The sequence below is a fragment of the Lissotriton helveticus genome (assembly GCF_964261635.1).
Source record: "Lissotriton helveticus chromosome 1_1 unlocalized genomic scaffold, aLisHel1.1 SUPER_1_unloc_32, whole genome shotgun sequence".
NCBI lineage: Eukaryota > Metazoa > Chordata > Amphibia > Caudata > Salamandridae > Lissotriton > Lissotriton helveticus.
Genome location: NW_027611673.1, coordinates 2,081,891 through 2,107,052, shown reverse-complemented (window position 1 = coordinate 2,107,052; position 25,162 = coordinate 2,081,891). Strand labels below are relative to the sequence as shown.

The 25,162-nt window shown below is 48.4% G+C and overlaps 1 pseudogene; it reads right to left on the bottom strand.

Annotated features, from left to right (window-relative positions):
* Positions 1 to 6,974: 6,974 nt before the first annotated feature.
* Positions 6,975 to 25,162, bottom strand: part of LOC144805902 (uncharacterized) — a 39,931-nt pseudogene continuing 21,743 nt past the window's right edge.

The window sequence follows — 25,162 nt, the reverse complement described above, 5'->3', positions numbered from 1 at the left end:
ACGACGGTTCGATAGTTCGTTAGCAGCAATTAGGTAAAGTGTAATACAGCGCTATGGATCAAATGTTGACACAAAAAGTACTGCTTCCCACTCCGGTCCCAGTACTGCCCCATCCTGGGTCAGCCCGGGCCAGGATCAGAGCCGAAGCAATGGCTCGCGCAGCTGACTGAAGTGGGAGGCCAGGAGAGAGTCCCTCCGGGCCCACACCCCACCCCTGGTGTTAATCCATGTTACCTGAGGGGGCGCAATCCCATTCTCCTCCCCGACGTCAGCGACTTAGGCTGTGATCCAGAACTCCTTCATGGGTTGTGGCGGACTCGGGCCAGTGGCTCAGTTCCTTTGTTGCTGCCGGTTTGGGCTGCTGTTGATTGACTCTGAGGGCCCCAATGACTTGGCCCTCACTCAGGCAGTCTCAGTTCACACCAAGACCCACCCTCAGCACTGTGGAGACTTTACTTCAATTCGGTGCACACTCGAACCCGGCACTCCTCGCTAGCACCTCAACATGCACACCGTACGTCAGAGACTCGCCTCTTCTTTGGTGCTCACAGCGATCCAGCACTCTTCACCAAGGCTCCGCTTGCACATCAACACGCACCCTGTGCATTCGAGCCTCTCCTCTTCTCCCGGTGCACACAATGTCCAGGCACTCTTCACCAATGCCCTGGCTGCACCACGACACGCACTCCTGCACGTCAGAGATTCACTTCTTCTTTTGGTGCCTCTGAGACCCAGGCACTCCTCACCAACACCCGGGCTGCACCACAACATGCAACCGGCGCGTCCGTTTTTTCCTTGGAACTCCAGGTGCCCAAGATCACAGGGCACAACTTGCAAAGGTCTCAGGCTAGACAGAGCACACACACCCACGGGGTAACTGAGAGTCTCCTTTGGAAACTTTTATATTTCTGAGTTTCCAAAACAGGGTGCCCGCTCACCTGGGGCCCTTGGGATTTCAAGACACAGCACAAACCACAGTCTTTTTTCAAGCAGGGGGACCCAGCACCTCCAAACACTGTCCCAACAGCATCTTCCTTAGTTAGAAAAGCAAACTGCAGACCAGCCCCAGATCACGAATCAAGGATTAGACTTTCCCCTGCAGTCTCTTCAGTTGCTCCTTCTTTAGCAGAGGTTCCTCTTGACCACAAAATGGGTCCAAGCCTATTCAGTCTCAATCCATATCTGTTTCATACCAACGTTCAGGTGTTTCAGCTCTCATAGTTATACCCTAAATCAGTTCTGGGTGTCTCCCTCCCAGTGTCACCTCTCTCCCTTTGATACTGGGGGTCTGGAGCCTTAATCCTTCAGCAGGAGATGGGTCAATTGGTTTACAACACCAGCCCAGGCCTTTTCACCTCCAGGGCTTCTCCTCCCCCTACTCTCCAGATGCAGGGCAGCCTGGTGCCAGCTCAACCCCTCCCTGGGTCAAGCCCTCTCCCAGCTCCTCTCACCTTTCAGTTCCAGACAGACAATCCACATTTCAGAGACACACAGAAATGCTCAGAGTACAAACTCAGACACTTTCTAAAAGAGTGGCTTTAAACACTCAGTGACAAAACCACCTACACAGAAAGATGCATTATGACACTGTGAGTCCATACAAAACAAACTTCACCTCTCCATTATAAACTGACTGAAAACTAGGCTAACAAACACAACACCCAGCCTCCCCCATTCTGTCCTATGGGCAGAATGGCTGTTCAACAGTGAAAAATGAAATGGTGAGATTTTCAGTGTCAGAACATAACACACACACAGTTTATGTTCTTCCTTTTACCTACACTGCACCCTGCCCAGGGGTTACCGGGTACCTACCACAGGGGTGCCCCATGTGTATGTAAAAGGGAAAGGCAGGCCTGACAAGTGGTTACATTTATCAGGACTAAATGCTAACTTAGCATTCTGCGCAGGCCCTGCACTAAAGGCCTGAGTTCCCTTCTCTGCTAACTCTTGCATTACTAGCCCTCTCACACACAGTGCACATCACTAGGGACTTTTACTAGTAAGGCAACATACCAATCATGGCCAACCAATCACCATTACAGTTTACATAGAGAACGCTTGTACTTTGAAACTGATCAGCAGTGGCAAAGTACCCAAAGCATCTAAATTGGCAACTCTATGTCAGGAAAATAGTCTAGGGGGAAAGCAAAAAGTTTTGGGAATCAAAAAGGCCAAGTCCTACAGCCTTCATACCACAATAACTGCACTTTATTTGCTTCAGTGTACGTCCACAGAAGGGTTAGTATTATTGTTGAAGTACTTAAATTCCTTAGCAAATTCACTGCATCTCTATGTTTTTTCCATGCGTGTTGAGTGATGGTGAGTATTTGCTGATGCCTTGGTAGGGTTCAAAATTGGCAAAAGCTCTTAACACGTTCACTGCTATGGCTTTTCCTCTGTGGCTGTTCACTGATGTCTATGTAGGTTTGATAAGAAATAAAAGCTCTTCACAAATTCACAGCACTTGAAAAGATTTTCTTCTGGGTGTGTTCACTGAGGATACCTCAATGCTGAATAGTAACTAAAACTACTTTGACTTTCAGTGCATTAGAATGATTTTTCCTCCAGTGTGTGTTCTCTGAAGCGGTTTTAGGTGTGATAATTGACTAAAGCGCTTCCCACATTCACTGCACTTGAATAGTTTTCCCCAGTGTGTGTTCACTGATAACTTAATGCTGAAGAGTAACTAAAACAATTTTCACATTCACTGCAATTGTATGTTTCTTCCCCTGTGTGTGTTCGCTGATTAATCCTTAATGTTGAAGACTCACTAAAACTACTTCCACATTCACTGCACTTGAATGGTTTTTCCTCTGTGTGGTCTCTGATGCTGTTTTAGATGTGATAATCGGCGAAAACTCTTCACACATTCACTGCACTGATATGGTTTTTCCCCAGTGTGTGTTCGCTGATGAATCCTTAACGTGGACGATTCACTAAAACTACTACCACATTCACTGCACTTGAATAATTTTTCCCCTGTGTGTATTTTCTGATGCTGTGCTAATCCAGATAAATATATAAAGATCTTCCCACATTCACTGCAATGGTATGGTTTTTCCCCTGTGTGTGTTCACTGATGAATCCTTAATGTTGAAGATTCACTAAAACTACTTCCACATTTGCTGCACTTGAATAATGTTTCCCCTTTGTGTGTTCTCTGATGCTGTTTTAGTCTTGAGAAGTACATAAATCTCTTCTCGCCTTCACTGCAATTATATGGTTTTTTAGGTCTCACCTATTCCGTTCCGCAGGAATGAATATGTGAGTCTAATGCCGCTAAACCACCGCTAAACCAAGACTTAAACCCAAGGCTCTCAAAAGGCTCTCAAAAAGCGGATTTCCAACAGTTCACGAGAATCACGTGGCCACAAGCACGCGCATTTCCCCACATGAAAAGCATCAGCCTCCCTCACACAGGCTTCCCCAGCGTGCGCTTGGCCGGCCTCTGCCAGTTCTCCTCCCCTAATTATTCACTTCACTTTTCACGGCCACGGGCCGTGACTCGCATCTCTACTCCCCCCAGCACACCCGGCCTCACTTCTCCTCCCCCTAATTACATTTCTTTCACGGTGATCCGCTCCCCGCCCCCCGGCCGCTTGTTTTGCTTCGGCTCCTCTCCGCCCACTCCGAGAGCTTCAAAGCTCCCTGGGCTTCTTCCTTCACACTTCACGGCCGCCAGGCCGTGACTCGCATTCTCCGAGAGCTTCAAAGCTCCCCTGGGCTTCTTACTTTCATCCCCCTTCCTGGCTCTACCAATATTGCCACCCCACTGGTGCTGCACTTATGTAGGCACAACCTGCTATTGTCATTTCCCGACTTCCGCGTTGCATCTGCTTCTCATGTTGTATTAACCACCCATATGACTCGATTGTCTCACACGCCACAGGGTCTCACAAAGACGGCATCAGTGTTTCATGCAAGTCACTTTAGTAATATCCACACATCACTTCAGTATCACAAACACCAATCCAATGATCCGCAAACACCAATAGCGCCTCAAACATCTCACATAAGTTTACAGAGACATCATTTCAGTGTTTCACACGCACCAATTCAGCGCAAACATCTCTTCAGTCAAACACTTTACTTCAGTCGCGTGCACATACCACTTGAGTAACACACAAACACCAATAGCGCCTCATACATCTCACATCAGTTCACAGAGACATTGTTTCAGTGTTTCACACGCATCAATTTAGTGTTCCACTGGTGTACATCCACTTCGGGGTCTTACGCGCAAAGCTGCGGTCTCACACACGCTCATGCTAAAAGATATTGGCATGGCATGGCTTAGTGCTATAAACACAAATGTTTTCCAGTTCACCGTGTGTTAATATCTAATAATGACAATCCCACAAGGTAATAATACGAAGAACTTGCAAATGGGTAATGTATGTTATGGAATACACCCCTTGTACGCATATACGAATCTGACATGCACTATGAATTCATTCATTTACTTCGGATACTTGATATAGCGCCAACATGCTCCAATAAGTAACCAAACGCCTTGCCCCCCCCTCTGCAAGGTCCATGCTGCTGCCGCAGCCCACCCCACGTAATCCTTTTTTTTATTTGTTTTTTTTACTTAGTATTAACTTGCCCAACCTCAGATCCCAACTGGTTCCCTGTGTTGTCTTCAACCCGCTCCCCCTATCAGCTCTTCCACTACCATCATGGTCCTCAAAACCCAGCAGCTGCCACTTGCAACTAGGTTGCGCACTTTTTAAAAACATGCTTTCGCTCCAAATTGTGCCTGCCATCTTGTTTCATTTACGTTAAGCACTCCGTGAGAGTGCGTGCATTTTGCACCTCTGTCCCTCTGCTGCTACTTCCCACTGAAATCCCTGCCCCCATCGCACCAAATGCTTTTTTTTTTTTAATGCTCTTGCACGGTCACAAGAATTCTTCACCCAGGGGCCATACTGGTCACTATCTCGAGGGTATGCAATTACTTCTATATTTCAGAATCACCATTGACTACTTATGAATGCAAAGATCACTTTCAGAGTACGTGCCTTGCATCCAAAGCCATTCAGCAAACCAATATTCCTGGCCTATCAGAGCTTCATGAGATAATGCAGTGCACCAAGGCCGGCAAACAGAAGAAACACAGTCCCGCTCATTTTGACACAACGAAGATCCGCAAAATAATGTACACTCAGCTAACCAAAGCCACTGGAAACAAGGGCTCTGCCTTCTGTGTTTGCCCGCGGTTCCTTAATAGACAGGACTTGTTGCCGACACAATGAGGGCAAGAAAGCTAAGTGGGTTCCTGTGCATGTGGCAGATGTGTGCCTAACTGGCAGGACAGAGGCTTTAACCCAGGCATGGCCATCTCCCCTTACATCCATTAACATTGTTCCTGTAACACGAGCACACACTTCCTGGATGGACAGCTAGCTGTGTGCTATCTAACTTGTTGAATCCCCAGTAAATGCCACCATAGCAAACGAGAGAGTGCATTTTTACTTTTAGCTTGCGCTTTTTTTTACATTTCCCCATGATAGGGACGTGTATTATTATCTGGTCATATTTATCAGGACTCCGGAAAGGAATTTGAAATGCTTTGAAATGCTTGTTAGGTAAAAGGGGATCTTAAAAGTGCAACCCAGCGTGGCCATCTGCCTTTCCTTTGTCATGGGTAATTAAGCGCCTCTCTCCAGGCACCCTTTCATGTCCGCGAGCAGGCCAATGCCCCATGCTGTTGCAATAACAGGCTCACGTTTCACCCGGCCCTCGTACCACTACAGAGACACAACTTAACACACTGCGCCCTCTCACTACTTTAGCCCACACACACTGCACCCTCACACTACTTTAGGCCACACAGACTGCGCTCTCACACACTGCGCACACACACTCTGCACCCTCACACACCCTGCACCCTCACACATACTACACCCTCACACACACTGCGCCCTCACACACTCAGTGCCACATAATTATATGCTACATAATTACACTGCACTTAATGCAACATACACTCCAAACAATACCACTCAGTGCCACATAAATACATGCCACAAAATTACACTCTACTGAATACAACATACACTCCACACAATACCACTCAGTGCCACATAATTATATGCTACATAATTACACTGCACTCAACGCAACATACACTCCGAATACCACTCAGTGCCACATAATTACACTCTACTGAATGCAACACACACTCAACACAATACCACAGCATCACTCAGCACCACCACAGCATCACTCGGCGCAACCACAGCATCACTCGGCGCAACCACAACATCACTCAGCGCCACCACAGCACCACTCAGCACCACCACAGCATCACTCAGCACCACCACAGCATCACTCAGCACCACCACAGCATCACTCAGCACCACAACAGCACTACCTCAGCACCACCTCAGCACCACCACAGCACCACTCAGCACCACAACAGCACAACTCAGCGCAACCACAGCACCACTCAGCGCAACCACAGCACCACTCAGCGCAACCACAGCACCACTCAGTGCAACCACAGCATCACTGGTTCAAATATTTTCTCTCAATGTTTTAAGCTTTATTACAAATGTCACAAAAACATGTTAATATTTCACTTCTGTTCTTGGATTTTCGTCACAATAAAATACGCTGAACATAATCTTCACAAAAGTTATTTACAAACGTTTACGCTATTGCCATTATAAATTACAATCACTTTTATTTAAGTAATAATTATTCAAAAAAATTAAAAGCAATTGTTATTTGTAATATCAATACATCTAAGTCACGTAAATACAAAACATGTTGCATTACAAATGCTATAGGTGTCACATTTGCGAAAGTTATAACTATTGGCATTGTAAATGACAAAGCTATTAATTTAGCTATTTTCAAAAACAACACATAAATAAAAAAAATAGTCATTTACAAGACCAATAGCTCAAACTTTCCTAATGCGGGACCTATTGCATTGCAAATGCTTGTCTCCAGTGTGTGTTCTCTGATGCTGTTTTAGGTGTGAAAATCGACTAAAGCTCTTCAGACATTCATTGCACTTGAATGTTTTTTCCCCGGTGTGCGTTTGCTGATGAATCCTTAATGTTGAAGATTCACTAAAACGACTTCCAGATTCACTGAACTTGAATGATTTTCCCCTGTGTGCGTTCTCTGATGCCGTTTTATGTCTGATAATCGAACAAACCTCTTCTTACATTCACTGCACTGGTATGGTTTTTCCCCGGTGTGTGTTCGCTGATGAATCCTTAATGTTGAAGATCGACTAAAACTACTTTCACATTCAGTGCACTTGAATGGTTTTTCCCCTGTGTGTGTTCGATGATGAATCCTTAATGTTGAAGATTCACTAAAACTACTTCCACATTCGCTGCACTTGAATGATTTTTCCCCTTTGTGTGTTCTCTGATGCTGTTTTAGTCTTGATAAGTACATAAATCTCTTCTCACATTCACTGCAATTATATGGTTTTTCTCCAGTGTGTGTTCTCTGATGCTCTTTTAGGTGTGATAATCGACTAAACCTCTTCACACATTCACTGCAATGATATGGTTTTTCCCCTGTGTGTGTTCTCTGATGGTGTTTTAGGTCTGATGATTGACTAAAGCTCTTCAGACATTCACTGCACTTGAATGGTTTTTCCCCTGTGTGTGTTCGCTGATGCTTCCTTAATGTTGAAGAATCCCTAAAACTATTTCCACATTCACTGCAATGAAAGGGTTTTTCCCCAGTGTGTGTTGCCTGATGCCGTTTTAGGTGTGCCGATTGACTAAAGCTCTTCAAACATTCACTGCATTTGTATGGCTTTTCCCCTGTGTGTGTTTGTTGATGCTTCCTTAATGTTGACGAATACATAAAACTACTTTCACATTCACTGCAATCATATGGTTTTTCCCCTGTGTGTGTTTGCTGATGTTTTTGGCAAGATGATAACTGACTAAAACTCTTTACACATTCAGTGCAATGGTATGGTTTTTCCCCTGTGTGTGTGCGCTGATGTCTTTGTAGGACTGATAATTTCTTAAAGCTCTTTACACATTCAGTGCATTTGAATTGTTTTTCTCCTGTGTGCATTTGCTGAGGGTGCATTAGTTCTGATGACGAACTAAAGCACGCACATCATGTGTCTGATACTTCTCTCTCGGTTAGTGTCTCTGAGTTGGGTATATATTTGTTTACATACCATGACTGTACTTCCTGATGGGCCAACATGGCTGATAAAGCATGTGTATTATTCACGCATTCCCTGTATGTGTGTGATATTTTGCACATTTGCATTTCGATTTAACAACAAAGTTTAATGGTCACCAACTACTTGCCACACTTATAATGTGTGTAAGGCTTCTTTGTGGGCAATTGTGTCTTTAGGCCTGTTCTCCTTCTGGTCGGTGAAAATTGGGACAGTACTCTGTATTTTAGACAGCATAACTCATCTTTACTTTAACTTTCAGTTGTTTGGCTCCACTCCATTGTGCTTTTCTCTGGTTGCTGTGGAACGGCCTGAAATAGTTTATAATACACCTCTAGCACTGAATAGTGGTTTGATATCACTTTAGAAATGAAAGCAGTGCTGTAATCACATCCTACATTCGCACAATCAGAGCTGGCATTGGACATGTTTCCAAAGGAGGTGGTTTATCAGGGTTGGCTTAATTTTCTAGAGGTCATTTCTCCATCTTGAGGCATAGAGGTGCACAGCTGAGACTCGTAGAATCACGGAATTGCCCTTGTCTGCTTCATCCAGGGTCTGTCAGTTTATGTTTTGGTTCATCTGTCTCTGACGGCACTTATGTTTTCCTGAACAATGGAACTCAATATTTTGGACTGCGCTTTTGCAGCTTTACAGTATTATCTTCATTGGTCTTAAACATTTTGTAAATTCAAGGATTGTTTTCTGTTGGATGTAAAGAGAGTTAACATTACTTAAATGGAAACATATTGGAATGTGCATAGACATTTTAGTTGTAAAAACATCTCTTCATTTCCATCTCTGAAACATATGAAGGCACAAAGTACCTTCATACGTATACCGTACACAGATATTTAAATAAAAATTCTGATGAACATGCCACATCATATTTATTTCAGCAAAGGTGGTTATTTACCAGTGTTCATGGAGCAACTTAGTAAAAAATTGTTTTAAAAAAGGGCGCAGTCGCATAGCACTCATACACTAGTTACAGCTTTATGCAGAGGCATATGGTCAAGATTTTGTTAAAACAAGAACAGCTCTTGGAGCAATAGATATACATTGAAGACCCAAGACAGCAGTGTGAACATTATTTGGAATGCTGCACCATACATCAAATCTGACTGTTTGCAGAGGGGCCTGGATTTCATTCACTACTCCCACATTGTGTTGTAGAGCAGCAGTTTATTGATTTTATTTACTCTGTGGTTTTACTTTTCTCAAATATTTTTTAGCCATTTTTAGTTTGCCAGCTTTGAGGATGATCTGGTCTGTTGTTTAGTTGTCCCACCTTGAACGTTAGAGCTTGAGATAGCACACTAGCCTGGCGGCCTACTAGTTGACAGCTGTGGTGCATCTGTGTAGCGAGGGCATGAATGGTGAGTCAAAACCAAAGCCTGTTAGCATCCTTTCACTCCCGGACCAGCACCCGAAGCACTCAAGTCAAATGGCTCAGTCCATACCTCATATACCTCGGCTGCCCTCCACGCTTTCAGCCATAAAGTAGGACCTGTGCTTGCCCTTATTTACCTGCACCTCGCTAGCATATCCCTGCTGTCAACATTCCCTTTCTACCCCAAAAGCCTTTGAACAAGATTTTCGAACCACGTAATTCCCATTACTTTTCATGGGTCTTTCCTCCCACTCATGCTTTTCAACATTACCTGTACAAACCACCATGGCCACATTTAATGGAATCCTGAGGTGCGCTCATTCTTTACACAGGACGAAGAATGCACCAGAACAACGCACGCTCCACATCACAGAAAGATAACGTGCCTTCTGCGACTCTCGCACATGCCCAGCAAGTGCACAGTCCCTACACAGCTTTTGCTAAGGCCCACATGCTTAGCACTGCTTTTCCAATACACACAAAATCCCATAGGTACAGCTCAACAATGTAAAATAAAATAAATTAATGGAGCGAAACGCACTGACAAATGATCCAATGTGTGGAGCGGCTATCACATTTCTTTACTATTTAAGCTGGTCCTTCCTAAAGCAGCACAGCTTGCTGGCACCAAAGTGTTCTTCCTTTAAAAATGTGTTCTGCATGTGGTATTTGTAGAGCACACACCTAGCCAAAAAGCAGTGCTGCTTTCTATCGGGTCCAAGGCAGGCACAGAGTCTACGAGTGATAGTTGAGGTTAGCAGGATGATGGGTTAATAGCTGCATTGTGACCGAAGAGCCTGTAACTAACAGCATGTGCGCTAATTCCTTTGCACTTTTTTCCTCTGCTATCAGGTAAAGCAAAGATAATACATGTATAGCCTAGTACCATTTTAAGATAAAGAACCATGTACAATGAAGATGACTTACAAAAGCACAGTACTGAGCAACCCATTTCAGCCACTCTACCGTTTGTCTGAAGAATAGACGAACAGGAAGGGGTGTTAAATGCCAAACATTAACCTTTTGCCTGCATAATGCACAATACACTAGGCGCACGCTACGTATTGCCCCCCCCCCCCATCCACCCCTGTGACCGACGCCATTGGCTCTCTTGAAATACACATTGAATGTGAACTGTTGACAAATCCACAATGGGCAAGCCAGATACGCACCAGCCGCGCCTCACTTTCAATGCGAAGAAGGGCCCCCGACATCAGACCATGGACGTAGATAATGGCCCAGAGTGCGTATCGCAGGAGTCGCAGCCTGCACCAGGAGATGGCATGCAGGCAATTCTACAGGAAGAAAGACAGGGATTTGCGAATGTGGCGGATAAAATGGATTCCCTATCTACGCGCATGGATGCCATTGTTGACAAGCTTGATGGCCACGAGACGCAAATTAAGGAAGCCGAACACCGCATATCGGAGACTGAAGATAACACAAACCGCCTCCACAACACGGTCACGCAGATGGACAAATTTCTTAAAATAATAGCCGCAAAAAATGAGGACATTGAAGCGCGCAGCCGAAGGAATAATATACGCGTGCTAGGCATTCCGGAAAGTATCAACACGGGTAAGATGGAACAGTATATTGAGAAATTGTTGCTGGAGGTGGTGGGTGCTGAACTGTTACCCCCTCAATTGATTGTCGAAAGGGCCCATCGCTCTCTTGGACAACGACCGCCTCCGGGTGGTCCCCCCGAACTATAATTGCGCGATTGTTGAACTACAGGGATCGTGATGTGGCCCTCAGGGTGGCAAGAGAAAAGAAACAGCTGCATTTCGATGGAGTACCCTTCACTATGTACCCGGATTTTACCACACATGTACAAGAGGAGCGGCGGAAATTCCTTTCAGTGAAACAAAAACTACGGCAGGCCCAAATCGATTATGCTCTTTTTTATCCCGCACGCCTTCGGGTCACATATCAGGGCAAACAAATGTTCTATGTTAAGCCTCAGCAAGTCAAAGACTTTCTAAAACAAATTAAGAAGCAGAAAGCCACATCCTCCACGCAGGTGGGCTCGCCGCGATCGCAGTCACCATCTTCGGACTGATAGCTAAATCAACAGCTGGGTATTCGGCGGATGGTTTGCCTGTGGGGGCGGGCGTGGCCCTGCGCCAGAACTGACTGTATCTCCAACATCTATTCCATAACACGTTGTGGCATATGATGGACTGGTCATGAGATTCTCCCCGAAGGGGCACGACGATCAACAGCAACCAGGCACCCTTGAGGCCTACTAGGGGACGTGCTTGAATTCTTAGGCATTCCCTGACTGGCGCAGGGTTACCCGTAGACCACCTAGTTGTATCTTTACCCCCTACGGGTAATCCCCCCCTTTTGTCTTGCACGAGACCTGGTCTCTGACCGTTAAAGTTCGAAGTACTAGTTTGTTTATTGGGTGTCAGTGAGGGGGTGGGCTATATAGTGCTGGCATGATTGGGATGCTCAGTGGGTGGGGGTGGTAAGGATTTGGGCTAATGTATATGATGACAGACAAAATTCATGTTTTTTTTCTTGTGCTGTGCTTCTCGTGGTACCAGGTTGTGGCACTGTGTAACATGGTGCTCGCATAGTTATTACATCACACAGGGACATGGTGGACAAGGTGAATAGAAGTCTAGCGAACATAATATCCTGTAATGTTAGAGGCAATGACAACATTTACACAACAGATGATGACGCTGAACAACACCTGACCAGGGCGGAGTGTATAGTAATAATACTGGCCACAACAGATGATGGCGCGGAACAACACCTGACCAGGGGGGAGTGTATAGTGACATTACTGGCCACAACAGATGACGCAATGGCCTGCATCTTTAAGTGGAGTTGATGTAACATTTGAGTATGATCTGACTCTCGGCATTCAAGAATGTATGCACTATACACAAAATATACCACAAAGTCCTAATATCCTACCCACGGAGGACTATAAGAGAGTCTTCTATACAGATGGCTCTGCATGTCCTGTGGTTGTTATGACACAGAAATACTCCGTGACATGTGCTGCTTGCAGGGAAATTGTTAAAATGCCAAATTCAAACCACTATAGACTCACATTAAAAACTTTGGTGACCGCACTGCACAGCTCGCAGATATTCACGCCTTGCTGATCACATGACAGAAGGCTGAGCCATCCATTCTCACACTGATAGTGTCAGATACCTCCTTCCGTGCAAGGGTACAATGTCGATTTAGCACAATGGCATTTGAAAGGTACCAGAGGTTCAAAAAGGAAACCCAGGAGAAGCGTGGCTCAGTGGTTAGAGGCGGCAGAACCGGAAGCTGAGATCGGCCGTGGACCAGGGTTCGATTCCCCGCCTCGGCGGGTCTCGGGCTCAAAAATTCCACGGACTCAACAATTCTCGCTCCGGTGCCTACTCGACTCACGGGGTCACACTCTGCGACTCTGGGCAATAGCTTGCTTAATCTCCACTAAGGCCCCTCGCGGCGGGATGCCTGGCTTTCACCTTGTGGATACCCTGCCGGGGTATCTCACAGGGGAATACCAGGACGGGTTCCCTAAGCAAGCGCCTTGATACCTTCGGGTGATACGTGCGCTATATAAGTCGCAATACATTTACATTAAAAATAAGCAAGCGCAAGGTAAGCTGTTTTCTTTTTTTTTATTTTAATTTTCCTTCATCGTCGGCTGTTGACTACCTCCTCACCCCGCCCCGCCCCACCACCCTTACAAGCACGGGCAGCTCCAGTGCATAGATTCCTCATAGTGAACTAAGATGCAGCGCACAGATCCCGGATAGAAGAGCCCAGCTCAGCCCCCAGGGGCCCCTGGATAAAAGAGCCCAGCTCAGCCCCAGGGGCCCTCGGATAGAAGAGCCCAGCTTAGCCCCAGGGGCCCCTGGATAGAAGAGCCCAGCTCAGCCCCAGGGCCCCGGATAGAAGAGCCCAGCTCAGCCCAGCTCCTGCAGAGATTCCCTCCAGGATTATTCAGTCTATTCTACAAACACAGCGATACAAAAGGGGATGATGGACGGAGCGTTTGAGCAAATCAAACACTCACCCCCAGTCAACTGATCTGGGTTTAATCCATCACCATTCTTTAGCCCACTCAGCCACCCCAGTTCAGACATGGCTATATGCAAATCAGTCTGACCCTGTGCCTCATGGGAACAGTCCAGCCTGAACTGCCAAGCCATGTCTTCCATGGACCGGAAACAAGCCTCCTGGGACCGGTTTCGGATTCATAATCCTCATCAGCCAGGCTATCTTGAATCCAGTGGCCAAGTGAGCAAGGGACTCACGTCTGAGCATACCCTGCCACACTTAGGGCGAACAAAGCGATACAAAAGGGATGATGGACGGAGCGTTTGATCAAATCAAACACTCACCCCCAGTCAACTGATCTGGGTTTAATCCATCACCATTCTTTAGCCCACTCAGCCACCCCATTTCAGACATGGCTATATGCAAATCAGTCTGACCCTGTGCCTCATGGGAACAGTCCAGCCCGAACTGCCAAGCCATGTCTTCCATGGACCGGAAACAAGCCTCCTGGGACCGGATTCGGATTCATAATCCTCATCAGCCAGGCTATCTTGAATCCAGTGGCCAAGTGAGCAAGGGACTCACGTCTGAGCATACCCTGCCACACTTAGGGCGAACAAAGCGATACAAAAGGGGATGATGGACGGAGCGTTTGAGCAAATCAAACACTCACCCCCAGTCAACTGAATTGGGTTTAATCAATCACCATTTTTTAGCCCACTCAGCCACCCCATTTCAGACATGGCTATATGCAAATCAGTCTGACCCTTGGCCTCATGGGAACAGTCCAGCCCGAACTGCCAAGCCATGTCTTCCATGGACCGGAAACAAGCCTCCTGGGACCGGTTTCGGATTCATAATCCTCATCAGCCAGGCTATCTTGAATCCAGTGGCCAAGTGAGCAAGGGACTCACGTCTGAGCATACCCTGCCACACTTAGGGCGAACAAAGCGATACAAAAGGGGATGATGGACGGAGCGTTTGAGCAAATCAAACACTCACCCCCAGTCAACTGATCTGGGTTTAATCCATCACCATTCTTTAGCCCACTCAGCCACCCCATTTCAGACATGGCTATATGCAAATCAGTCTGACCCTGTGCCTCATGGGAACAGTCCAGCCCGAACTGCCAAGCCATGTCTTCCATGGACCGGAAACAAGCCTCCTGGGACCGGTTTCGGATTCATAATCCTCATCAGCCAGGCTATCTTGAAGCAAGTGGCCAAGTGAGAAAGGGACTCACGTCTGAGCATACCCTGCCACACTTAGGGCGAACAAAGCGACACAAAAGGGGATGATGGACGGAGCGTTTGAGCAAATCAAACACTCACCCCCAGTCAACTGATCTGGGTTTAATCCATCACCATTCTTTAGCCCACTCAGCCACCCCATTTCAGACATGGCTATATTCAAATCAGTCTGTCCCTGTGCCTCATGGGAACAGTCCAGCCCGAACTGCCAAGCCATGTCTTCCATGGACCGGAAACAAGCCTCCTGGGACTGGTTTCGGATTCATAATCCTCATCAGCCAGGCTATCTTAAATCCAGTGGCCAAGTGAGCAAGGGACTCACGTCTGAGCATACCCTGCCACTGTTGGACTGGGCCCTTCTGGCAGGTCCACCCCTGAAGTTTTGCTTGTTATATGTGACCCGGGGATGGTGTTTCCCACTCTGAGAGCGTGTAGATGAGAGAGGCCTGCCCTCCCATAGGAATACATGGGGAATGTGTGTGTCCCTGATAGTTCCTGGTGTGTGGGGGGTACAGGCTTGAGTCTGGTATGTGTGGACTCCTGTGATTGAATGCTGCAAGATGATGTATGCGGCATGTGTGTGTCTAGAAGGGAAGTACCACTTCTAGACATGGGTGTGTGTGTGCAGTAGGTATGCTGGCGCGTGATTGGCTGAAGCCGGCTGGGGAGCCTGGCTCTAGGAGTCTGTGTGGGTCTGCCCCGGTGATGAATGGAGAGATTAACATGCTGATGTGAGGGAGGGGCTGTGCCTGTATCCTGTATGGGGCTGGGCTTTCCCCCACAATGCTGGCTCCACCCCCCTGGGGTGCGTTTGATGACCGGGCCTGCCTGATGAATGGAAAGGGTGGCTGGGGAAAACAAGATACTCCCAGAACCAGCTGCGACTGGTTTCTCCCCCACCCAGCACCTTTAGACAAAGGAATTTCATGTATAAAAAGAGGCTATGACCTCTTCTAAAATGTTCTTGTTCCCAACTTGAATCTACCAGGGGCGTGCGGCTGCTTTGGCTCAGGGTTGGCTTGCCTCCCTGGGCCCTGCCCTGCTCCTGGACATCTGATGGCCTTTCCCTGCTAGGAGCTGCTGTGCTCCACCTGAGGTCCGGGACTTCCTATGGACTTTGCTGTTTTTCATCTAAGCGCTTGGGAGCGCTTTCCCTTGACCCCCAGCGCTTGGGAGCGCTGTTCCTCCTTCCTAGCGCCTGGGAGCGCTGATTCCTGCCCCCTAGCGCTTTGGAGCGCTTCATTCCGGTCCCTAGCACTTGGGAGCGCTGAAATTCTGTCCCTAGCGCTTGGGAGCGCTGTGGTTACCAAGCCGGTGCCACCCGGCATTTGCCCCGTTCGTGTGAAGGGCCCCGAGAGGCGGAGCGTCGGAGCACATTGCCGGTGCCCGCCCCTCCCCTCCAGCGTGAGCGCCCGGGTGTCCAGAGGCCCGATGACGAGCCCCCCGAGAGGGGCTCCACCGATGCATAGCAGAGCCCGAGGGGCTCAGGGGGGACAGTCTCGAGTCGCGAGTCCTCCGAGAGGGACTCCACCACCCCCCCCCCCAGTTATTTACGAGCCCAGAGAGGCTCCACCATTGTCCCTGTGTTCTTGAGGCCAGAGAGGCTCCACCTTTGGCCCATTTGTCCCGAGCCCACATGGCTCCCCACCCACAGTAGTTTTACGAGCCCAGAGGGGCTCGAGGGCCAGTTCTTTGTTTTAAGAGTCCGGAGAGGCTCTCCCTGCGCATATTTATTCCTCCAAGCCTGCGAGGCTCCAACGTGTTGCCCTCATCATCTACAGCTGCCCAGCACTTCGTGGGCAGCTGCCACGTGTAGGTTTATTCTGGCTACCTGCAGCCTGTCCTGACATTGAGACATTGGGGGGTCCTAGCCCCAGAACGGCCAGCTGGCCTGTTGGAAATTATTGGTGAATGTTTATGTGATCCCTGAGAGTATTCTGTGTTGCACCTCTAAAAGTGATCCTGATGTGTTATGTGCCTTGTCATTCTTTCCCTCCTAAATATCCTAGGTCTCATGTATGTGGCTTCTGGTTAGAGTGAGTTCTACTGCTAGTTCTATTAAGCTCCAGGTTGTCATGTGTTCTAATGCTAGCTCCTGGTTGTTATGTGTTCTAGTACTAGTTCTAGGAAGCTCCCAGATGTTATGTGTCCTAAATGCCAGTTCCATCATGTGCATAGTCCTGGCAGTGGTCCCCAGACCCTGTCCTGTATATACTCCCTTGTAAACCCTGCCCGTGCCCCTGGCATCTTGTAAATTGTGTATTTATCCCTAAGTATGTCTTTCAATACAAAGTCTATTTTTCATATATATCTTGTGTGGAGTTCCTTTTGTGGGGGGCCCGGGAGGTTGTTGCTGGGGGTGCGTGCGCAAATGCTTTACACACTACCTCCGAGATAGGCCTGACTGCTCGTGCCAAGCTACCAAGGGGGTGAGCAGGGGTTGTCTTGGCGGGTGACTTCCCTACCCTAACTGGAAGTGGTGATTTCTGCCTGGCCTTGGCGCAAGCCTCGGCCAGCCAGGGATCCCATTTCTAACATTGTTGGCTAGCGGTGGGATTTGGACTTGTGTTTGCGCAGTACCACATCGATAGCCGGCCCCACTACAAAACTCTGCAGTTTACATGGTCGCAAAGAAAAGAAACTATTATTGAGTTGCTAAAAATATCTGTTTTTGTGGAAAATGTGGTTCTAGTGCACTGTGAGTTAGGTGTCCCTAGCTCAGGGGGGTAGATCATCCCCCTAAGTGCAATGTGTTTTCTGGATTCACCAGAAGGGTGGGATCCAGTGGTGGCAGCGAAATTGTGTCCAATGTGTGTGGTCCTTGTCCCTTCCCTAGAGTAATGGTACCTGTGCCACATGGGTCAGGTTGAGGAATCAGGGGCGGGGGAAACTGTCTTACCAGTCCGGGGGAGGGTGTGTGGATGAATGTTGAGGTGTGCTGATTTATGGAGTGTAAGTTCTCTGGGATGGGGAGCTTGCTGAATCAATGATAATTGTGTCCTACCTACCCCGCTGAATGCGTTTGATGCATCATGTGTTCCGTACACCGCAGAATGTGTTTTATGCGTCAGGTGTCCCCCTTGTTGAATATATATTAAGTTGTATCCCGGACAAGGAAGACCTGCTGGCTCGGCCGCGGCTTGCCTTGGGGAGAGCTGAACACTGAGACCTGCTGGCACTGCCGCGGCTCATCTTGTTGAATGTGTGTTAAGTTGTATCCCGGACAAGGAAGACCTGCTGGCTCGGCCGCGGCTTGCCTTGGGGAGAGCGGAACACTGAGACCTGCTGGCGCTGCCGCGGCTCATCTTGTTGAATGTATGTTAAGTTGTATCCCGGACAAGGAAGACCTGCTGGCTCGGCCGCGGCTTGCCTTGGGGAGAGCTGAACACTGAGACCTGCTGGCGCTGCCGCGGCTCATCTTGTTGAATGTATGTTAAGTTGTATCCCGGACAAGGAAGACCTGCTGGCTCGGCCGCGGCTTGCCTTGGGGAGAGCTGAACACTGAGACCTGCTGGCGCTGCCGCGGCTCATCTTGTTGAATGTGTGTTAAGTTGTATCCCGGACAAGGAAGACCTGCTGGCTCGGCCGCGGCTTGCCTTGGGGAGAGCTGAACACTGAGACCTGCTGGCGCTGCCGCGGCTCATTTTGTTGAATGTATGTTAAGTTGTATCCCGGACAAGGAAGACCTGCTGGCTCGGCCGCGGCTTGCCTTGGGGAGAGCTGAACACTGGGCCTGCTGGCGATGCCGCGGCTCATCTTGCTGAAAGAATGATAGGTGCGGAACTGGACGGGGGTCAGAGGGAGTCTGACCCCGGGGCATCCGGTGAACTTAGATCCCAGGTGGTAGACCAGTGGAGGGAGGAAGTTCCGAAACTGGTAGGAGAGCGTGTTCTGAGGGTACTTCTCCTGGGAGAGCACGGAACCTCAGAAGTAGAGGTAGGGTGGGGCATTCTTGCCCGTGACCTCTGTCCAGCCTGAGGGTGCGGACCCTAGGTGGAAGAGAAAGTGGTAATGTGGAACTACACGAAGAAAGGGAGTGGAGAATGGCTGTCGTGGGCCAGGGGTTACCACCCCCACTCCGGGTTGGCATGGACCAGTGGTATCTGGGTGGCCTAGGGCCTGGTCCTAGCCGTGGTCAACTTAGGAGTACCAGTGGGGTAGCCTGGTTGGGCCTATGTTTTTTATTTTTTGTAAAAAAAAAATATTTTTAATCTGTGTGTGTCGATAAGATCAACGTGGCGTAGAACTGGAGGGTGTCCCTGCAGTGCGGGCCCGCAACCATGTTTTTTCGCCCAACGCAGGGAAGTCCATCCCAGTGGTGATTGGCCTACCCTGCGTTTTGGCTGGAAGGGGGCTGTGTTGGACTGGGCCCTTCTGGCAGGTCCACCCCTGAAGTTTTGCTTGTTATATGTGACCCGGGGATGGTGATTCCCACTCTGAGTGCGTGTAGATGAGGGAGGCCTGCCCTCCCATAGGAATGCATGGGGAATGTGTGTGTCCCTGATAGTTCCTGGTGCGTGGGGGGTACAGGCTCGAGTCTGGTATGTGTGGACTCGTGTGATTGAATGCTGCAAGATGATGTATGTGGCATGTGTGTGTCTAGAAGGGAAGTGCCAGTTCTAGACATGGGTGTGTGTGTGCAGTAGGTGTGCTGGCGCGTGATGGCTGAAGCCGGCTGGGGAGCCTGGCTCCAGGAGTCTGTGTGGGTCTGCCCCGGTGGTGAATAGAGAGATTAACATGCTGATGTGAGGCAGGGGCTGTGCCTGTATCCTGTATGGGGCTGGGCTTTCCCCCACAATGCTGGCTCCACCCCCCTGGGGTGCGTCTGATGACCGGGACTGCCTGATGAATGGAAAGGGTGGCTGGGGAAAACAAGATACTCCCGGAACCAGCTGCGACTGGTTTCTCCCCCACCCAGCACCTTGAGACAAAGGAATTTCATGTATAAAAAGAGGCTGTGACCTCTTCTTAAATGTTCTTGTTCCCAACTTGAATCTACCAGGGGCGTGCGGCTGCTTGGGCTCAGGGTTGGCTTGCCTCCCTGGGCCCTGCCCTGCTCCTGGACATCTGATGGCCTTTCCCTGCTAGGAGCTGCTGTGCTCCACCTGAGGTCCGGGACTTCCTATGGACTTTGCTGTTTTTCATCTAAGCGCTTGGGAGCGCTTTCCCTTTACCCCCAGCGCTTGGGAGCACTGTTCCTCCTTCCTAGCGCCTGGGAGCGCTGATTCCTGCCCCCTAGCGCTTTGGAGCGCTTCATTCTGGTCCCTAGCGCTTGGGAGCGCTGAAATTCTGTCCCTAGCGCTTGGGAGCGCTGTGGTTACCAAGCCGGTGCCACCCGGCATTTGCCCCGTTCGTGTGAAGGGCCCCGAGCCCCCTGCGAGTGCCTACCTCGCTTATCCCCTTGTTCGCCCTATCCACGAGGGAGCCTACCCCTCGCTACCCCCCCCCCCCCGAGTTCACCGCCGCTGGCCCGGGTCTCTTCGAGATGTCTTTCCCGGGCCGCGCTGGGATTGGTGGCCGGCCCGGGATTTCCTGCTGACGTGTCCCCGGGCCGTGCCGTGATTGGCTGTCAGCCCAAGGAGCTGGAGAGACGGGCTGAGGAGAGCGAGAAGGCAGGGAGCGGCGGGAGCCTCTCCGCGACCCTGCTTCCCCCTGAGAGATGGCCGCTTCCCCCCCCCGTGGCCCCCAGGAGCGAGAGGGAGCCCCGGAGAGCGAGGAGAGACCGGCGCGACCACAACCCGGTGAGTGCTGCAGGAGGGAGAGGCGGGGCGTTGGGGCACATTGCCGGTGCTGCCCCTCCCCTCCAGCGCGTGCGCCCAGGTGTCCAGAGGCCCGTGGGGCCTCCCGTGATGACAAGCCCCCCGAGAGGGGCTCCACCGATGCATAGCAGAGCCCGAGGGGCTCAGGGGGGACAGTCTCGAGTCGCGAGTCCTCCAAGAGGGACTCCACCACCCCCCCAGTTATTTACGAGCCCCGAGAGGCTCCACCATTGTCCCTGTGTTCTTGAGGCCAGAGAGGCTCCCCCTTTGGCCCATTTGTCCCGAGCCCACATGGCTCCCCGCCCACAGTAGTTTTACGAGCCCAGAGGGGCTTGAGGGCCAGTTCTTTGTTTTAAGAGTCCGGAGAGGCTCTCCCTGCGCATATTTATTCCTCCGAGCCTGCGAGGCTCCAACGTGTTGCCCTCATCATCTACAGCTGCCCAGCACTTCGTGGGCAGCTGCCACGTGTAGGTTTATTCTGGCTACCTGCAGCCTGTCCTGACATTGAGACCTTGGGGGGTCCTAGCCCCAGAACGGCCAGCTGGCCTGTTGGAAATTATTGGTGAAATGTTTATGTGATCCCTGAGAGTATTCTGTGTTGCACCTCTAAAAGTGATCCTGATGTGTTATGTGCCTTGTCATTCTTTCCCTCCTAAATATCCTAGGTCTCATGTATGTGGCTTCTGGTTAGAGTGAGTTCTACTGCTAGTTCTATTAAGCTCCAGGTTGTCATGTGTTCTAATGCTACCTCTTGGTTGTTATGTGTTGTAGTACTAGTTCTAGGAAGCTCCCAGATGTTATGTGTCCTAAATGCCAGTTCCATCATGTGCATAGTCCTGGCAGTGGTCCCCAGACCCTGTCCTGTATATACTCCCTTGTAAACCCTGCCCGTGCCCCTGGCACCTTGTAAATTGTGTATTTATCCCTAAGTATGTCTTTCAATACAAAGTCTATTTTTCATATATATCTTGTGTGGAGTTCCTTTTGTGGGGGCCCGGGAGGTTGTTGCTGGGAGTGCGTGCGCAAAATCCTTTACACATGACCTCCGAGATAGGCCTGACTGCTCGTGCCAAGCTACCAAGGGGGTAAGCAGGGGTTGTCTTGGCGGGTGACTTCCCTACCCTAACTGGAAGTGGTGATTTCTGCCTGGCCTTGGCGCAAGCCTCGGCCAGCCAGGGATCCCATTTCTAACAGCCACACTTAGGGCGAACAAAGCGATACAAAAGGGGATGATGGACGGAGCGTCCAGCCCGAACTGCCAAGCCATGTCTTCCCTCGTTCACTTGGCCACTGGATTCAAGATAGCCTGGTTGATGAGGATTATGAATCCGAAACCGGTCCCAGGATGCTTGTTTCCGGTCCAGGGAAGACATGGCTTGGCAGTTCGGGCTGGACTGTTCCCATAAGGCACAGGGTCAGACTGATTTGCATATAGCCATGTCTGAACTGGGGTGGCTGAGTGAACTAAAGAACGGTGATGGATTAAACCCAGATCAGTTGACTGGGGGTGAGTGATTGATTTGTTCAAGCGCTCCGTCCATCATCCTCTTTTGTATCGCTTTGTTCGCCACTGAAATGAAAAACCACGTCTTAGTAAAATAACCTCACGTAAAACATAGAAAGAACAAGCATTAAAAATGCGATAGGTCTCACCTTTCATTAAGTTAAAGCCATTTGCTTTGCTAAACTGTTCCATTAGAAAAGCAAATGGCTGTAACTTAATCAAAGGCGAGACCTGTTGCATTTTCAATGCTTGTCTGTGAGTGGTTGTATTTAATTTTCTCTGGTATTCATCTGCCAACTGTACGAACAGCAGAGATTATTTACACTTATACTGGTGGCTCTGCAAATAGCAAACAAGCTTCATTATTTACCAGCACTGTGCAAACAGCAAATACATGTACGTTTTTACCCAGCTGCCCCTAAATATAAGAAGTTATGCATGGTTTAGCCAGAGGCAGTGGAACCTGCAAAGAACTTCACAATTTACCTGGCTGCTGGCTATCAGGAGAGTCTGCACTGTGGACCTACTCTTTATCAATAATAACCGCTGGCTAAGGGGCAGATATTGAATCCTATCTGGATGGAGGACGCGCAGACGGCAAAGAAGCATTACTATTCACCCAGCTACTGGTTACACATAGGACTTATGCATCATCTGGCCACAGGTCAGGAAAACTTCACTGTTTACACAACTGCTGGGGAAAGAGCAGATATTATGGGCTCGATTCACCAGGATAAACTTACACTTGGGCATAAATGTACTCTTTTTTTCACTTTGATTAGCGCCTGAGTACATTACACCATCTGACTGCTCATTCTGGTGACGAGAGCCAGGTGCATGCTGTCATCGGTGTGAGAGCAAAGATACTATACATTGTGTAAATTGGTAAAGCGGTTCGGTCAGGAGTTCTCAATTGAATTGAACCCTTATTGTGGGGCTCCTTCTCATACTACTCTTGAACCCATAAATAAGTATACTAGCCCAGGGATGAGATGCCTGGGGCCTCAAAATGGGTGGGAGGGAGCAAAGCTTCCCCTCCCACCCAAAGAAAAACAGTTGCCCTGCATGGCCCATTCAATGGGCTTATTTTTGGATGAGGCCCGCTCATTCTATGTTTTTGATTAACCGACAGCAGATCTTCCTGGAATCCAGTTTACCGTTAAAAAAAAGTATATAATATATACAAAATATATATATGTGATCAAGCCTCGTTTTGGGAAGTGAAACGCGTTATGGCGGATGGCTGGTGTAACTGAATGAAATAAATAAATCACCGAAGAAAATTGCACGAAAAACTTGGGCTTACTCTCGTTATTCCTTCCTTTCTTGAGAGGAGACATGGTGAATGACGTTTTCATTATATATACATATATATATATATATATATATATATATATATATATATATATATATATATATATTACCTACTGGCGGTCGCCAGTAGGTATATATAGTTAGGATTTTTTCCCTATGGGATTTTTGAAAATTCTATGTCTAATAACTTTGGCGTTTGTGGACGGAATTGGCTGAAATTTTAAGGAAAATGGCACATCTTGTTTCTGAGCAGCCCTTGAAAATTTGGGGGGGTTTGTCAAGGGGGGGGCCGAGAAAAAAGGGGGGTCCCAAAACGTGTTTTTAACATTGAGTTTTCCATAGGGCGGTTGGCCTCACTTTTAGCCCGAACGGCTGAATGGATTTGCACGAAACTTGGCAAAATTGTAGGGACTGGTAGCCCGATGTGCCTTTTGTAGGTCTCAATATATGTGCTTCAGTGGATTTTGAGAAATAAAAGTTCAAAAAAAGATATATATCTGTAACAGCGGACCGGGCAGCGCTCCAGTTCGCGTACTTTTCACACAACGGAGCTTTGTGAAGCGAAGCTGATTGGTTCTCCGGCGTCTGTAAACATTCCAAACAGTCCGTAGCGGCCGCCATCTTGTCTCTCGGTAGGATCGAGAGACAAGAGGAGGCCAAAGCGAAGGGGCAAATGACCATAAGGGGGCATAGTAGATCCTCCCTGACCCCCTAGGTTTGATGTGGAGGCTTTAAAAGGGTCTCGCAGGGCAAAAAAAATATCGCGAACCGGGAAGCGTTCTGGGGAGCGTACTTTCTTGAAAATTAGTGAAAAAAGTTAGACTAAAATAATAATTGTGAGTGATCAGATGTAGGGTAGCTCTGAGAAGAGCTTTTGGGTTTATGGTACATTTAGGTACTTATAAGTAGGTACCAATGCACAGTCTTAAATTCAGAGTGAAAATTCTGTTGCCCTAATCTGAGAAGTGAACTCCATCTCCTCTGTAGATATCTTGCATGTAGTAACGCAAGTTATTGTTGTACAGGGAGCCCATTCCATGGTCTCTCATGTAAGCTGAAACAGATTTGTTTACATGCTTCCTCGATTTCTCAATTTGTGGACAAAATTGGTTCGACCACCTCCATTTTTGTCTTTGGCATATATTTGAATATACCAAGGCAGTCTGAGGAAAAAGTGCCATCAATTGCTCAAAGGTGTCCTTTAAAAGCATTTCCAGACCTACCCCAGTCAAAGTGCCCAAATCATTACCTCCACAGTGCACAATTAACAGGTCAGGTTTTGGCAAATGCATAAAGGTTTTCACCAGTGGTATCAATTGGTGACATTTTAATCCTCTGTGACCAAACCACTTAATTTCCACATCTTGTAAATTGAGGTTAGGTAAATTCCTGTTTTCAGCGTACCTCTGAGCCCAATAGATGTAACTATGTCCAACAATCCAGACAGAAAACATGGCGAGAGAAGGTTCTCCTGCAGTCAGATGAAGTGTGGCAATGAAATGGCAGTTGAAAAAATGAGAGTGTAAAATGAAAAAAACTGAGGAGTTTCTGTGTTAATGAAGCAGTAAGAGTGATTGGTGGATTTTGATTGCTGAAAACAGAAAGTTAGGGTGCATGGATGAGTTCGTTGAAAGATGTATTTTGAGTGGCGAAGAAAAAATCATTAAATGAAAGTATGCACTGGATATGCAGGAGCACTGAGAGTTCAGAGTTCAATTGCAACATTGTTGTGTGAACTTGGAAACA